General features: G+C 40.1%; 1 long non-coding RNA gene and 1 pseudogene across 1 annotated transcript in view; one reads left to right on the forward strand and one right to left on the reverse strand.

The window, feature by feature from the left end:
* The window catches only part of LOC126101144 (uncharacterized), a 493,850-nt gene that overhangs the window by 310,778 nt on the left and 164,796 nt on the right, over window positions 1-18,276 (reverse strand). The window lies entirely within an intron of this gene.
* Window positions 11,772-11,889, forward strand: LOC126102235 (5S ribosomal RNA; annotated as a pseudogene).

Here is an 18,276-nt window from a genome sequence, read left to right on the forward strand (position 1 = left end):
GAAATGGTCTAGAATCAAGTCAAAAACTAATGCACGTGTCTGATTGAGCTTCTTGACGAAGTTATGGTTATGAGTTGCAGAAAACACTAAAGTAGGGGATAATGTGGCGGCAATGGGGTACTCAATTTGCCTTCATGGAGGTGATCCACACACCTACTGTAAAAACTGTGTGTGGACCAGTTGCTCACAGGGCCGTGAAATGTTGAAAATCTTTAGGAGAAGATGTAACTAGGAGAGCTAAGTGCTACCCTACGCACCGTATAGTGGCTTGAGAAGTGTAGATGTAGATGTAGAAATCCTCAGCGGTGGGATCACGATTGAAAGTGTCTGTACAGTGATGTAGGTTAGGTTAGGGTGCTGGGTTTATCACCACGCAGCTACTCACCCTCGAGTGCCCTCATTTGCTGGTAACTGCTTAAAAAGAATTTCAGATAATCTTGTGACTCACTAGGAGCTTTTATGCTGACTTCCAAACGACTTCCTTGATTCAGCAAAATCAGGCAAATGTTTCGAGTTATCCCTTGAATTCACTTACAGAATCACCAGGTGTCCGTTCCCCGGCACGCCGTATTCATTCCCTACTCTCTCACCCCAGTTTGCAATAGGGCTCGGTAGTTAGCACAGAAATACGTTTCTCAAATGTATCTGCAAGATATACGATAGAGTAATACTCTTCCCTTCTTAAACATGAAGATGTCCCTATCTATCTCCCTAAACAAACGTATTCTGTATGTCCTTACAGAGCTATTGTGTTAGGAGACCATACGTTGTCCTGTAATGTTTTGGTAATCATTCATTGTTTGTGATCTTCCTTTGATTGTTCATTTGTTTAAACTTGTTCATCACGTCTTACATGGAGATCATGTGTAACACAGGCAAATCTCGCCTCATTGATGCAGAAGCAAATCGCCAGTCTCTTCCAACCCACTTTCGGCGTTTTCGCGCCAGAATTCGTCTCCGTAATGCAGCGGTCGATGATTATTATCTCTGCCACGATTTAATTGCTCCCCTTATCCATTCCTAAAGCAGCCGGGAAGTAAGCTGAACTGGAGGTGAATGCCGAAGTCTAACACTGCACTTTGCCTGCTCCAGTAGAAGCTACTCTGAACACGTTACCGTACATATTCCACATACGTAATTTCAGTAAACATTTCCTACCAAGATGGGTATTACAGACGGAACAGTGCGCTTGCAGAAATTTTGTAAATCATACGAAATTCAAACAAAATGCGTTATAAGAATAGAGGTTGCAGTAATGTGAACAAAAACATAAAGTTATGAAAACGAAGAAATTAAATCGAATTTAATACATACCAATAATAAAAAACATATGGGTGAGTGTTCCAAAATAAAATGTAAAAACCATTAAAAGGCCGAAAAACTGGAGCAAGAAACTTAATACGATGATTAAACTGAAGCTGGGACGGATTAAAAATGAAAAATACATACTAATTAATTGAATATCTATAATCATTGCATTCGTTTCGATACAGAGATTCGCATCCACAAACTTCAGTTTACCAGAGAAATAACCGAAAATCTAGTCTACGATGCCATTTGAAAATGAGGCCTCTAGTGTATCACAAGAAATTCTGAACCTGTTTTTCGTCGATTATTCGGAAACGAGGACCCAGTAGGGTGAATAGTTTCAGGGTGTGATACCAGGGACCTTAACCCCCCATCTAACAGGTGATTTCCGAAAGTCGACTCCACCAATTGGAACTGGGCTAGTTTAAGAAATACATAATGGAAAAAGCCAAAAGCTGCTGTCATGTGTATTTATTCACGGGCAACCAGTTTTAGTAAAAGTGACCCTCTCAGGTACCCCATATTCGTAAAAACGTACAAGAAACAACGTCCATAACGTGATCCATAGGCTCTAGAAGTTATGCAACTATGATGAAACCTGTAAGTAATATCGTTGCATTCGCAGTGATACAGAAACAGCTACCAAACAGCAACATCATGATATTTTTCTTTAAAAGTTTTTATTGTTTCTTGATTTTACCTGTATCGGATGTATTGTTGATCGTCAAATGGCTGTATTGTATTTACTGAAGGATTTGTTACTTAGCTTTAGAATGTTTTGGACGCCTTAGAGCCTACGGTGAGAACATCTCAAAACATATTAAATTCTCGAAAAAGAAATGAAATCCAAGTAAAAGTGGAAGTTGGAATTTCAAGATAAACATATACTACCTGACATCACAAAAATTGGTCGTCGGAAATCGCAGCCAGAGAAGAAATCTGGTATAGCATTAAGGTGAATGAAATTCATCACACCATAGTTGTTTATTTACCTGTAGAAGAAGAAATATTACTGAAAAAATTAGAAGAAACCGATCATGTCAATATTACAGACCTGTTCCAAGAAGTCACAAAATCTTCTCTGCAGATGGAATATGCTGGTATTAATTGTAGGTATAGCGCATGTGAACTGAATAAGCTATATATGTAAAGTCTTTCATGCTCGAATCCATTTTTACTTTTTTTGTCGTAACAGACACTTTCTTCTGGATCAACAATTTGTTGTCTATAAATTTCATTGTATTATACGAAACACGGATTATGCGACGGAAATTTCGACATAAATCAGTTATAGTCACTTGTGGTCGAGAATAGCTTCCCTGGAGTGGAAGAATTAAATATGCCCCCTACATTTGACACAGAAAATCAGAATTATTCACACTGTTTCATTGATATTACACGGTAATAGACTGTCAGTTCGTTCCGGCGAGTTACACCTGCAACATTCGTTCTGTAATAGCCAGTAACAATACACTACCAAAGCCCAATTCCTGCACTACATCAATCGAGTCACATTATACACTGGTATGGGCATGCGTATTCAAATACGGAGATTTGTAAACAGGTAGAATACGGTGCAGCGATCGGCAACGCCTATATAAGACGACGAATATCTGACGCAGATGCTAGTTCGGTTACTCCTGCTACAATGGCAAGTTATCCACATTGAACTGAGATTGAACGTGGTGTTACAGTCGATGCACGAGTGGCGGGACACAGCATCTCCGAGGAAGCGGTGAAGTGGGAATTTTTCCATACGACCATCCATTCCGTCCAACTGTTCTTCCAAGTCCTTTGCTGTCTCTGACAGAATTACAATGTCATCGGCGAACCTCAAAGTTTTGATTTCTTCTCAATGGATTTTAGTACCTACTCCGAACTTTTCTTTTGTTTCCTTCACTGCTTGCTTAATATACATATTGAATAGCATCGGGGAGAGGCTACAACCCTCACTCCCTTCCCAACCACTGCATCTCTTTCATGTCCCTCGACTCTTATAACTGCCATATGCTTTCTGTACAAACTGTAAATAGCCTTTCGCTCCTTGTATTTTACCCCTGCCACCTTCAGAATTTGAAAGAGAGTATTCCAGTCAACGTTGTCAAAAGCTTTCTCTAAGTTTACAAATGCTAGAAACGTAGGTTTCCCTTCCTTAATCTTTCTTCTAAAGTAAGTCGTAGGGTCAGTATTGCCTCACGTGTTCCAACATTTCTACGGAATCCAAACTGATCTTCCCCGAGGTCGGCTTCTACCAGTTTTTCCATTCGTCTGTAAAGAATTCGCGTTAGTATTTTGCAGCTGTGACTTATTAAACTGATAGTTCTGTAATTTTCACATCTGTCAACACCTGCTTTCTTTGGGATTGGAATTATTATATTCTTATTGAAGTCTGAGGGAATTTTGCCAGTCTCATACTTCTTGCTCATCAGATAGTATAGTTTTGTCAGGACTGGCTCTCCCAAGGCTGTCAGTAGTTCTAATGGAATGTTGTCTACTCCCGGGGCCTTGTTTCGACTCAGGTCTTTCAGTGCTCTGTCAAACTCTTCACGCAGTATCGTATCTCCCATTTCATCTTCATCTACATCCCCTTCCATTTCCATAATATTGTCCTCAAGAACATAGCCCCTGTATAATCCTCTATATACTCCTTCCACCTTTCTGCTTTCCCTTCTTTGTTTAGAACTGGGTTTCCATCTGAGCTCTTGATATTCATGCAAGTGGTTCTCTTTTCTTTCATTTTCCTGTAGGCAGTATCTATCTTACCCCTCGTGAGATAAGCCTCTACATACTTACATTTGTCCTCTAGCCATCCCTGCTTAGCCATTTTGCACTTTCTGTCGATATCATTTTTGAGACGTTTGTATTCCTTTCTGCCTGCTTCATTTACTGCATTTTTGTACTCTCTCCCTTCATCAATTAATTTCAGTATCTCTTCTGTCACTCAATAATTTCTACTTTTTACCTATTTGATCCTCTGCTGCCTTCACAATTTCATCTCTCAAAGCCACCCATTCTTCTTCTACTGTATTTCTTTCCCCCATTCCTGTCAATTGTTCCTTTATGCTCTCCCTGAAACTCTGTACAACCTCAGTTCTTTCAGTTTATCCAGGTCCCATCTCCTTATATTCCCACCTTTTTAAAGTTTCTTCAGTTTTAATCTACAGTTCATAACCAATAGATTGTGGTCAGAGTCCACATCTGTCCCTGGAAATGTCTTACAAATTTAAACCTGGTTCCTAAATCTCTGTCTTACCATTATATAATCTATCTGAAACCTTCTAGTATTTACAGGGTTATTCCATGTATACAACCTTCTTTCAAGATTCTTGAAACAAGTGTTAGCTATGATTAAGATATGCTCTAAGCAAAATTCTACCTTGCGGCTTCCTCTTTCATTCCTTAGCCCCAATCCATATACACCTACTACGTTTCCTTCTCTTCCTTTTCCTAATGTCGAATTCCAGTCACCCATGACTATTAAATTTTCGTCTCCCTTCACTACCTTAATAATTTCTTTTATCTCATCATACATTTCATGAATTTCTTCATCATCTGCAGAGCTAGTTGGCATATAAACTTGTACTACTGTAGTAGACGTGGGCTTCATGTCGATCTTGGCCACAGTAATGCGTTCACTATGCTGTTTGTAGTAGCTTACCCGCACTCCTATTTTCCTATTCATTTTTAAAGCTACTCCTGCATTACCCCTATTTGATTTTGTATTTATAATCCTGTATTCAACTGAGCTCCTCCTGCCACCGAACTTCACTAATTCCCACTATATCTAACTTTAACCTATCCATTTCCCTTTTTAAATTTTCTACCTGCCCGATTAAGGGATCTGACATTCCACGCTCCGATTCGTAGAACGCCAGTTTTCTTTCTCCTGATAACGACGTCCTCTTGAGAGTCCCCGCCCAGAGATCCGAATGGGGGACTATTTTATCTTCGGAATATTTTACCCAAGAGGACGCCACCATCATTTAATCATACAGTAAAGCTGCATGCCTTCAGGAAAAATTACGGCTGTAGTTTCCTTTTGCTTTCAGCAGTTCGCAATAACACAACAGCAAGGCCGTTGTGAAAGGAGGGTATAAGATGAACATCAACAAAAGCAAAACGAGGATAATGGAATGTAGTCGAATTAAGTCGGGTTATGCTGAGGGAATTAGATTAGGAAATGAGACACTTAATGTAGTAAAGGAGTTTTGCTATTTGGGGAGGAAAATAACTGATGATGGTCGAAGTAGAGAGGATATAAAATGTAGACTGGCAATGGCAAGGACGCGTTTCTGAAGAAGAGAAATTTGTTAACATCGAGTATTGATTTAAGTGTCAAGAAGTCGTTTCTGAAAGTATTTGTATGGAGTGTAGCCATGTGTGGAAGTGAAACACGGACGATAAATAGTTTGGACATGAAGAGAATAGAAGCTTTCGAGATATGGTGCTACAGAAGAATACTAAAGATTAGATCACATAACTAATGAGGAGGTATTGAACAGAATTGGGGAAGAAGAGGAGTTTGTGGCACAACTTGACTAGAAGAAGGGATCGGTTGGTAGGACATGTTCTGAGGCATCAAGGGATCACAAATTATCATTGGAGGGCAGCGTGGAGGGTAAAAATCGTAGAGGGAGACCAAGGGATGTGTGCACTAAGCAGATTCAGAAGGATGTAGGCTGCAGTAGGTACTGGGAGATGAAGAAGTTTGCACAGGATAGAGTGCCATGGAGAGCTGCATTAGACCAGTCTCAGGACTGAAGACAACAACAACAATTTCACGAGTGTACCGTGAATATCAGGAATCCGATAAAACATCAGATGTCCGACACAACTACGGACGGAAAAAGATCCTCAAAGAGCGGGATCAACGACGACAGAAGAGAATTGTTCAACATGACAGAAGTGCAACCCTTCCGCAAGTTGCTACAGATTTCAATGCTGGACCATCAACAAGTGTCAGCGTACGAACCATTCAACGAAACATCATCGATATGGGCTTTCGGAGCAGAAGGCCCACTCGTGTACCCCTGATGACTGCACGACACAAAGCTTTACGCATCGCCTGGGCCCGTCAACATTGATGTTGGACTGTTGATGACTTGAACAGTCTCGTTTCAAATTGTATCGAGCGACGTGTACGAGTATGGAGACAACCTGATGAATCTATGGACCTTTCATGTGAGCAGGGTACTATTCAAGCTGGTAGAGGCTCTGTAATGGTGTGGAGCGTGTACATTTGGAGTGATATGGGATCTCTGATACGTCTAGGTACGACTCTGACAGATAACATGTACGTAAGCATCCTGTCTGATCACATGCATCCATTCACGTCCACTGTGCATTCCGACGAACTCAGGCAATTCCAGCAGGACAATGCGACACTCCACACGTCCACAATTGCTACAGAGTGGCTCCAGGAACACTCTTCGGAGGGTAAACACTTCCACTGGCCACCAAACTCCCAAGACATGAACATTATTGAACATATGTGGGATGCCTTGCAACGTGCTGTTCAGAAGAGATCTTCACCCACTCGCATGGATACCCCTGCAGGACTCATAGTGTCAATTCTCTCCAGCACTTCTTCAGACGTTAATCTAGTCCATGCCACGTCGTGTTGCGGCACCTCTGTGTGTGCTCGCGTTGGCCCTACACGATATTAGGCAGGGGTACCAGTTTCTTTGGCTCTTTGTGTACATGCGCAACGTCTAACAACCTTTGGGCTATTCAAGTCCTCAACTCTACCGATTAGTGTTTGCTGACGACAGTCTGAATCGCGCTTGGCGGAACGTGATATTTTCCGACTGCTCTCTGAAAATAATGTCCATTACGAGTGCACAGGCAGCAAGTTGCCAGTTTCGACTCCAAATACATCCACGGACGCAGGGGGTGGAGATTGCGAGATGACTTGTGGCTGTGCCCTGTGTTTGCGGTACCTTGAGATTGGTTCTGTTCTCGTGAAGTTGAAACGTTTCGCTGGGTAGATGGTCGACTTGACGCTGTCGAGTGTACTCATATTAGAAGTAATACGGGTGTGACAAGTATATTCTGAGGGAGTAACCTTTTTACAGCAGCACCGATCTCCTATACACAATCAGCGAAAAAAAAAAAGAAATGGCATGACATCGCGTGAATAAATCGAATAAATCGTGACCACCTTTGGTAAGACAACTTAGCTGCCTGCGACGAGTTGGCACAATGGCACAAAATGAGAGATTTATTACCCCCCCCCCCCCCCCATACACTCTCTTTCTCGCAGATTACATAGTCACTAACGTGTAAGCCTTTGGAAGGTGGAAGCCTTGGGAAGGTGGTAAAGAGGCCAGATGCTGTGCCGACAATATCTTAATAAGAGCCGTGAACTGTTCTTTCTATGAATTTCGCAAATTCTATTGATTAAAAAATTAACTCTAAGCCAGATATGTGATTTCTTTTTAAATAAATAATCACTATTATGGTAGACCCTAATATACAAAAGAACATCATCAACAATTTGACGTACACTTACCGACAACCGATACCTGTGTGTACATACATGTCTTATGATCTCCAGCGACTTAAATCTCTAGTATTCCCGCATATTTTCTAATGCCATCTACCTACCTTCCATTAGTTTGTCTCTTCAGCCTTTCCTTATTTCTTGCAAATCCAGGAAAGAGCTTCCTTTACTTGTATACCAATCACCTTCCGATCTCTTTCCCAACCCATTTCAAATTACTTTCACCACAATCAAGTTACGTCTTCCATTCTAGTCTTTCCCCTAACCTACTCGTATTTACTTCCATACCTGTGGCTAACAGTAATTTTCAACATGAAGCTGTGCATTGGTCGCTGAACCACCCTCAATTTTGTTAAAGGCTAATTATGACTGTCAAGAGCAGAAATTGGTCATGAAAACTCTTTGTAAAATTTCAGTTACTTGCATATTGAACACTTAACTTTGAAATTTATTTAGTTCACCAGTAGCACTCTAGGCCATGTATATGCTTCTATTCACACTGCGTGGCAAAAATAGGTGAATCACACAAAAGACATTTATTTTTTTTTAGTTTTTTATTTATTGATTAATTTATGTAACCTCGGATGTCAGTGTAGCATCGTACACATATACACCGTTGGCGGACGGGTAGATCGGTTTCTACATAAATTTGGCTCGATTCTGTGATCACCGAAATAACATCACATACCCTCCCTAACCACAAAGTTTCAGTTCGTTTCCTCCTCCTCTTCGGGTTTCTTCCCTTTCTTCTGTCAGGTAAAGTACTTTTCATGGACTTATGTTTCGAATTTGCTAGTAAATGAATGGGAGCATGTTTGTTACCCTACGCATTTCGCTTCTTTTATTCATGAAGCATCTTCAGTGGCCTGTAATACACGTTTGTTCTTATATGTGCGTTAAATGCAGTATGCTATATTTACAAGTACTCTTATATAACCATGCAACGTTTTCTTAGGCTTTCCTCTTGTTCTTCAGATTTGAAACAACTTTTGCAGCACAGGTTTCGTGACGTTAATTCAGCGTTTGAAGTTACTTAAGATTTCCGCCGTTGCTAGTCCATGTGTGTGGTTCTGGATATGACTTCAATCCGTTTCCCTACTCTTCTCAAGCCTTGCCTGATAAATCTATTACCCTTTTTAGGACATCTTCACTGTCCGACAGCAGTGTGGCTTCGTCTACATACAAGCGATAATTCAAGCGGAATTATTGTAATCTTAATTGCCCCGTTAAAAATCTCTTTCCATTTCCGAACTGTGTCATATAAGTAAATGTTAAGAATTGGTGAATGGTGAAATGGTACACCCGTATCTCACTCTTTTGTTTGTTGCTATAGGCTGTGTTAGAGTACCATTTGTATGTAATAGTCGTGTGTTCGTACAGACTTTTTAAAACGTGTATTATGTACTATGAATATCCTCGTTTCCTTATACTAATCCATAGCTCTTTTCTATGAACATTAACAGAACCAATAAATACTAAATAGATTTCCCTATTGTACTATATTTGTTTTTTGGTTGTTTGTTCAGTTGTAATACTGCATCTGGTGTCAATCTGCCACTCCTAAATCCCATTTTGTCTTCGACTAATAAACTCTCTGCTATAACCTGTAACATTTCGTTCACTAAGCTTAGATAAACTTTGTATGTGGTGTCCAGTAAGCTAATTCATCTATAGTTTTTGCAGCAATTGCCGTGTCCGTTTTTAAATAGTGATATTACCTTTTTTTGTGACCACGGTTCTGGTATAGCTTCCCTCTTTCCAGCACATACTAAGTAAATGTAGTTAGCTCTTTAGTGTAGGGAGCCTTGATATTTTAGCAGTTCGACGTTTTTACCATCATTACCAATCCGTTTCCTACTGTCATTGCTAGTTCCTGAATTCCTTTATTATATTTCGACCTTTTGTAAGAAGGATAGTCCCTTACAAACACAATTTCACTTTTTAACACACCAGACAGCTTTCACAACAGACGCAGTTTGGACGCCGATGTTACATCAAAACTAACCATCGTTACACGCCCGAGACAGTACGGGATTAATACGTCTGGAGTGCTACAGTAGATTCATTTCCCACGAGTACGCTATTGACACAGGTGAGTCGTTAGTGAAAAGAGGATTAAGACTGACGCTGTAAACATCTTGCCAGCCTCATAAGCAAACACTTTGCTCGCTGTGTTGTGCATACGAAAACAGATCATCATAACCGCAGCAGTGTAACTCAGTCGGCAGAGCTGTAGGCAAATGTTACGCTCTCCCCAAACCGCATCATGTCACTGTTCTACTTTACAAACAATAGGCGTTAACGAGAGGGATTTTGTACCGTTCTGTTTGAGAACTGACTAGTTAAAGTGTCGGAGTTCACATTTTATCCAAGTTAACTACGCAATCAAGATTAAGTAAACCATTAGTCTGACTAAAGTATACCAAACAGCTTGGATTTCTCTCTTCTAGATTAGATCCATCGAAACGAAGCGTATGTACTCCACCGTGCCGGCCACATCCACCTACCTAACCTAACTCGCATCCTATACCAACTCATCCATTTCCACACCTTCTTCTCTTCTTGTAGCAACTTCGAAACAATACACAAATAGGAAAATCTAGTCAAAGTACCTAATACCCTACGCACTAATCAGCAACCCAGGTACCCCTCTGCGCCACTACATCCATATCTTAACTTCCACGTATCTCCATACTTTATCGATCCTCACCCTCTGGAACTTCAATTAACTCTTCTTACCTAATGATGAAATCCATCCCAAGATATGCCATTCTTTCCGTCCCAGACAACAACGCTTCACCTCATCCTATCCTTCCGTTTCCTCCATCCTCCACGTCATTATTTAGTAGCTTTCTGCGGTTCCAACCGGTCCCATTCTACTACTCGAAATTTTATCTTTATCACGAACACTGTCCTTTTAATTTATCACCAGCTTCACCAGTATATCATTGAAGTATCAATCATTAGTTGTGAAACGTGCCCATCGGTTCGTTTTATATAACTTGACTAAATTTGTCACTTGTCCGTCATGTTTGTTGCACCGTTATCGAATTTGGCACACTTAATTTTTACGCTGGAAGACTGCCTCTGTGGGTCCCAGCTAGGTGTTTTATTTCATTTATTCCGATTTAAGCTAGTGTTGTTTAATTTTATTTATCTTCCGCGTGTGACTGTCGTTGAGTGATTTTGCGGGTTTGAAGATAAACGTACCATGGAGACAGAGAAAGGTCGGGTCATAACAGGTGTAAAGCGAGAAAGTTGTCTGGGAGTGTGAAACACAAGGAACGTTTTTTAAACTGAGGAACCGTTCTCTGAGTAACGTCGTTTTGTACACGATAAGCCATGAGAAAGATAAAGAAAGCGAAGCCTGAAGAGACAGAGTGGTTGGAAACTTCAAGACCAATAAACCTCGCTCCAAAGGTTTTTGAGCCGGAGGAACCGTTCTCTGGATAGTGCGGGGATAAGTACAACGGAGAAGGAAACAGATTCAAAAAACGATGATAAAGTAAGAACCGAAGCAAGAGATTTTGGTTGGCCATGAACCCTTCCTTCTACTATTAAGAACAGGGAAGTCTTTCGCTGGTAGTGGTGTTTTCGAATAATTTCTGACTCGTCTGGGTAGTTATCAGACATTCTCGTCAGAGCATTTCTGTCTGGTGTTGGGTGAAAGGTATCAGAATGCGTTAGTTTTTGATTTGTCGTTTTCGGATGGGTGTAATTCAGAAAAGGGACGCACTTCGTGTTATCATGTTTCACAGTGACTTTTGGTTTAGGTAAGAATGTCTTAGGTTCTCGATTCAGCGTTAGGCAGTGCTATTTCCTACGTTTTAATTAGTGTTTCACTGTAATGAACGATAATCAATAAAAGGACACACTCTCCATGTGTATCTGTCAGACATGTGACAGTGTAATATTTTTTCCTTGCTTACTAACAATTATCTCCGTCCTTTCCCAAATTAGAGGCAACGGCCTTGCCGCAGTTGATACACCGGTTCCCGTCAGATCACCGAAGTTAAGCGCTGTCGGGCGTGGCTGGTACTTGGATGGGTGACCAACCGGGCCGCAATGCGCTGTTGCCATTTTCGGGGTGCACTCAGCTTCGTGATGCCAACTGAGGAGCTACTCGACCGAATAGTAGCGGCTCCGGTCAAAGAAAACCATCATAACGACATAATGTCTGGGAGAGTGGCGTGCTGACCACACGCCATCTGAGTATGACACGGCGGTCGGATAGTTCCGATTGGCCACTTGTGGCTTGAAGACGGAGTGCTTTCCCAAATTAGCGCAACTCTAATATTTTTAACTGAGTCGTAAATTATGTGTGCTGTACTTCGTTGCAAAGGGCAGAGGAAAGAAGAGGAATGAAGGGAAAAAAAAGAAATCATGACGCTGTCTGCTATCCGAGATCGGCCTCGGATGATGAAAATCTGCGCGTGAATCAGACGCAATGTGGCAATACAGGGAGCACGAGAAGGAGAGAACACAATAAAGGAGTAGGCGGGTCGCGGGGTTATACAGCTGTCGACGTGAATACAGGAACTGCTTTGAAGAAACGTAAGGCACACAGAAAAATTGCAGCCTCGACGAAGTGTAGGTCTCTAGAAGAGCGAACACGGCGCATGCTCCGTTATACTGCAACGTGGAAAGAAGAACGTGAGAGAACAGGAGCCCTTCGGGCTTAGCCTTTATCCCTGAAAACTTTTATGTTTGACATCTGAGAAAGAAGTTTCGTCCCGCCACTAAGTTTCAGTCGCGGCGTTTGCCCCTCAGACTTGCTGCTGCAGTTTTCCGTTCGTCCACTTATGGTCCACTTCAAGCATTGATTTCTGTTGCCAGTCGACCTCTGTGACCCAGTATGTTATGATACACATTCTTAAAGCTGTTCCAGATCAGTGGACGGAACTGAAAATACAAACAGTGACCAATACGTTCAAAAACTTCGGCAGTTAGGATTTCTCTTGTTTAAAAAGCAACAGCTACAAAATTAAGGGCTTCAAATCCGCAATATGGTATATATATCTCAAAGCCCTTATTCCCCAAATTACAGATACATAAAAGAATTTCTACCTTCTCCTACATTTAAAACGTTGTCTACATTTTTTAACACGTGAGATCATCACACTTATTGTCATTTTCTGTTTGATTTAACGTAATACACCTTGTGTACTAAAATGGTCGTAATGATATAGATTTAAATGTGTGTAAATAATGGCTGACCTGCATAGAGCCTTTTGTAACGAATTCGAAACTGTTTTATTTAGCGCGAAAGTAAATGTGCTGCGCTCTTTATGTGGTATGAAGGGTTTGCCAAACAAAACTGCATTTGGCATATATTGATACTGTAGTAATAAAGTTAATAATACTGTTAAGGATAATAATGATGTTCTTCACTGCACAGTTTGTTCCGGAACCCGTATTGCAACACATTCCAACAGTTGTGAGAGAAATTACGTGAATTTCCTAATATCTGTCCTAGGATGTTATCTTTTTAGCAAAATGACGAGAAGTTTGAAACGAGTATGTTTTATAACAGATGACATTATGCACATTTTTCTGTCACAAAGCCCGCATCACAAATAATATCTCTGTAGTTGACCTCTGGACGGAAGAACTAAAATGGAATTCAAGCGGTGAGAATGCAGAAAAATTACTTTATGTCACTCCTCAAATCATTTAAAGATCAGATGGATCCCAGACAGAAGACTACTGATAGTAATAAGTAACGTCTGAACGTATGAAATCGTCTGAAAATTCAGGGAATTCGTATAGAATTTATCTATTTAATAAAAACCAAATTCGTATACTCCACGTGTCAGATGGAAGGGTTTACGAGTGTGACTTTTGATAGACACAAGGCGGGTCATTCGCTGCCAATAGGTGTGCCTGACCATATGGCAGTGTATCCAGAAGGAAATATAATCACAGGGGCAAAGGTAAAGGGCCTTAAGAAACTGCTCCTTTTCCTACCACCTGTGTATCACCCATTGCACCTTAACCAACATCAGAGGAGAGAATCAACAATGAAGATAAGAGGTACTTTGCTGAAAATAAAACTGATCAGCCAGCAACTTAAGTTCGGTTAACAAAATAAATACTATGTTTAGGTAAATGTTTGGGAATGCAGACAGTTTGTTGTCGCGCTTCAAAAATTTCTCCAGTGACTCTATACCATGCGTGCATTGTCCAGTTTTCCTCAAAATCCTGATTTCTGTACGATTTGAGTCATAAATTTGTTTTTGTGAGCGTGTCTTTGATAGAGAAATTTCTTCATAACTACAATTTTATAATTTTTTTGCTATTATAACAAATATAATAAAACGATTCTTTCCTGTATGCTATTTGTAGTATTTGAAAGAAACAAAGAAATGTACTCAAGTATTTTTTTTCTCGTCAGTCACAATATGGGCATGGCCAATCTCATTATTGAAATGCCCGTATCTCCTGATAACTCTACCACAGCCAGAATTCTCAAGTCTATCGACCTACTGTTGTCGTGTCCAGTAGACGTTTGCGTGCAGATAGTTCTTTCAAATAAATTCCAATCTAATACGACAAACGTAAACAAATACAAGTGCTTTATAGAATTCCTGTCTCATTTGGACTGTTGTAATCCCAGAATTGTCTCTCGCTGTTCGCAGCTCACGTAATTATTAATCTGGATGGTTCACTGTTCGTTACACAAAACAGTATGTTAGTGACTTACTCGCTAACATTTTACATCAAAAGATTTCTAATAAGGTTACTACCCCCTTACACTAAATATTCTCGCATTCATGTTTGAAAGTAGAGCAATGAATGCTGATCTCTCTATCATGGTAGCTAGCCGATCATAGAGCACGCATATCTATGGAGAGAACAGTGTACTGTGTAAGCCACCAAAAATAAACGGAGAATATCATACTTTCTTCGTATCACATGTTGCGGTGCCGTTGCAGATTCAAACCAAAGTAAGTCAAATGACTCGTACGCAAGTACCGCAAATGCGTAGTTGCAGTTATCCTAATAATAAGAGTCGTGCTCCGTGTTGAGAAACATCGAGACATATCGTCGTAGGGATTTAATAGTGTTAGGGCTAAAGTATGTGACTGTATACTTATTTTTTATGAGGTAAGTTCTAGATAATCTATTTGGTAACGTGGGTCGATGCTGCCAATCATTGCAGTGAATGTATATACAATTCGAGCTGCTTATACCGTGAGATGAGATTTACATAGGGCAATCTCAATCATTATCACTGTATTATACAGATCTCTAAATCACAGTGCTCATTTTAGACTAATCACAATATGAATCTGCACTACTTAGGCCTAGAACATGGGTAATAATTATTTATAACTAACATTTTAGTGTACCTAAAGATGAACAAAGATTAAAAAGATTATGTGAGAAGTAAAAACCGAACACTTCCTTCCTTAAAAATAGTTCAAAGTGTGATAGATCACTATTTTTCTGCTCCAAATTCGAAGTTCGTCGTGACACTTCCACATTAGTGCTCTAGGAAAAGCATTCCACAGAGCCGCCGTAGTGTAACTTGTTAAAGCAGACTCAGACATATGACGTAGCGCGGTAAGGAAACCTAAAACTGACTGTATTTATCCCTTTTTACGGTTCTGTGGATCAGTCAGTCAGTCAGTAAAAAAGAAAACCTTATAGAACCGATTTATTGTCTGCTTGCCTGCCTGTCTGTCTTTCCGATTTTAAGCATCTTTCTTCTCAGGAACGGATGGACATACCAAGCTGAAATTTACGTTATATATTAAGATCTGTGGTCCCTTGACCGTGGGGTAAATGTAAGCTTCTAAATCAACACAGCCTAAAGATACGGCCATTTATGACGCAAATTTTGATACTCGAAATCTCACTCATCAAAACCTATAGCTTTTATCTAGAGTCATGAAATTTGGCAATAAGCAAGGTCTCCCAGTACAATCGAATTTAAAAAAAAGTCCTAAAACTGTAAATTTGTGACGATATCGCACCAATTTTTTGTCATTTATTATCAGACTTTCTATCCTTTCGTATGTTAAGACCCCTTTTTTTTTTAGGAACGGGTGGACGTATTGAGTTGACATTTATACCACATACTAATGTGTATGGTCCCTTGGAGATACTATAAACATTAGATTCTAAGTCAATGCAATCAGAAGATACGGCCATTTATATCACATATTTTGATATCCGCAAACACAACGCTCATCCAAAACTATAGGGTCCTTTTCGTTGAACTAGAATCAGGAAATTTGGCAAGAACCAAGGTTTAACTGTGCAAGTTAAATACACTATCCGAAAATTGTGCATTTTTAATTATATCGCATGAAAAAAATTGGCATTTTCTATCTCTCCGTCTGCCGATCGCCTGTTAAGCACCCATTTTCTCAGGATGGGGTAGACGTATCCATTTGAAATTTATGTTATATAATGAGGTCATTAGTGCTTTGGTGGTGTAAGAAAAGTACTGTTCTAAGTCAATGTAATCATGAGATACGATCATTTATGTCCCAAATTTTGAATCTATAGAGTACTTCAGGTTCATGTAGAATCATGAAATTTGGCAAGATTCAAGATTTCAAAGTACGCGGAAATGAAAAAAAAATTGTGAATATGTTATTATGTCACATGAAAAAAATAATTATTTTGTCATATGTTATGTGTCGTCAAACTTGAAATTAAAAAAATCTTGGGATCCCTGGGACCGATATCTTGCCAGTTCCGTGTCTATAACAGGCAAAAATCGTGAAGACTCTCGATATCCGGAATGGATGAACTGTCTGTATACATAATTAAGTTTGCACGGAACCCTCATGGTGTGAGTGTTACTTGCACCCAATTCTTTATTTCTTTTTTCCATATAGCCTAAAGGTAGTGAATCTGGATCGTGAAACTTGTCGTAAACAAGCCAAACGAACATGCGTTAATCTCTTCAAAACCGTAAGCGAAATTCTTTCTAGATATTAAATGCAAAGTGTTTGGATTCCTATGAATGGTGTTTGCATGATCTGCTGGACATTCGAATGGTATGTGTGTGGGCTAGCTATGTGAAGATACTCAAAATACGTAGCGCGCCCACGGCTGAACCTTACACCATAGCATAGATAAGCCACTTCGGAACTACTCTACGCTTCAGACAGAAATTTCATTTTGTGCATCTCATGTTCACTCCACGTACCGGTATATTCCAGTTCCACTCCATCAGTCGAAAAGGTCTCGAGGCTGAATTATAAAAAAAATGTTGAGGAAAATTAAAATGGTGTTGCACATAGTGTCTTCCCTACTTGAGTATAACGCACAAAACTTTCGTACAGCCTTGTGAAACTCTTAGATAAGTCCTTCTTTAGGATGTTGTCCATGGGCACAGAGTCTTACTAACTACACCACCTCCGTCGGGGAAGTCGTCGGTGGGATGTGTATTAAGGCGTCGAGGAACAGTTAATCGTTTATTTCTGAAACAAATAATCATAGGGAGCGAGAGAGATTACAGAACCCACTGTCGGCGAAGTTAAACACAGCAAATGTGGAAACGTAAAAACTGTGAGATATGATAGAGATGTAGGACAGCTTGAAGTGTGTCGAGAAAACTGATGACTGTGAAAATATTTTGTGAGCACTCATCAAGTTCTGGTACAATATCAGTTACAATACGCCTCTTTCCCCAATACTAGTTTCCGCCCATGAGGAGTGTTCAGAAGAAAACCTCGATATGAAGTATTACGTTGCCTGACAGTTTTTGACTCTGCCGTTCTGATAGTTCTGTCGATATAGCAATCGTAAGTGGAGCGGCGTAATCTTATTAACTTCTCATTCGCCTGTAATGGAAGCAATGAAAAATACATTCAGTTCATGGTAATCACAGTCGATGTTCTTGGCAAAACCCAGACGGATAAATGAGCAGAAATCAATAAGATCCGCTTACCGTCTTTTGAACAGCGTTTTTAGATAGCCAGTACACATTTCGAAGCACAGCATTATTATCAAGGCTTCCGTTGCTTATTGAAGGACCTCCATTGCCATACAGACAGTCCTGGTACTTTCAGTTCACATTTAACGTAGGCTTCTCTCTTCAGTGATGCGAAAATTTGGCAGGAATGAGACGTGATTCTGATTCCACGCTAAGATGTAGGTTAGGGACATACAAGTCACATACAAGTGGCTTCCAATTGAAAGATTTGCACCAGGCCGTTAAACCACATGGAATCATTGTTACTGAGATGTCAACACGACAGAAACTTGTACCTGTGTGAGGTTATACTGCGTTTATAGTTGAAAACAGTTGTAGAACATGTGCCTAATTACTTATGAACATATGTAGATTTTGTTAAATCATGGAGAAGCTACTTCATTGTATTGCATACAGGATGGTCAGATACCGTTTGGAAAAATTTATATAGGTGTTTGAGGATAGCTTGTGCTGAGAAATAATTGTTAAGAAAAAGTTCTGTATGTAGCGCACATTTTCCAGTTAATTGGCA

Source organism: Schistocerca cancellata, chromosome 9 (genome assembly GCF_023864275.1).
Source record: "Schistocerca cancellata isolate TAMUIC-IGC-003103 chromosome 9, iqSchCanc2.1, whole genome shotgun sequence".
NCBI classification, from domain to species: Eukaryota; Metazoa; Arthropoda; class Insecta; order Orthoptera; family Acrididae; genus Schistocerca; species Schistocerca cancellata.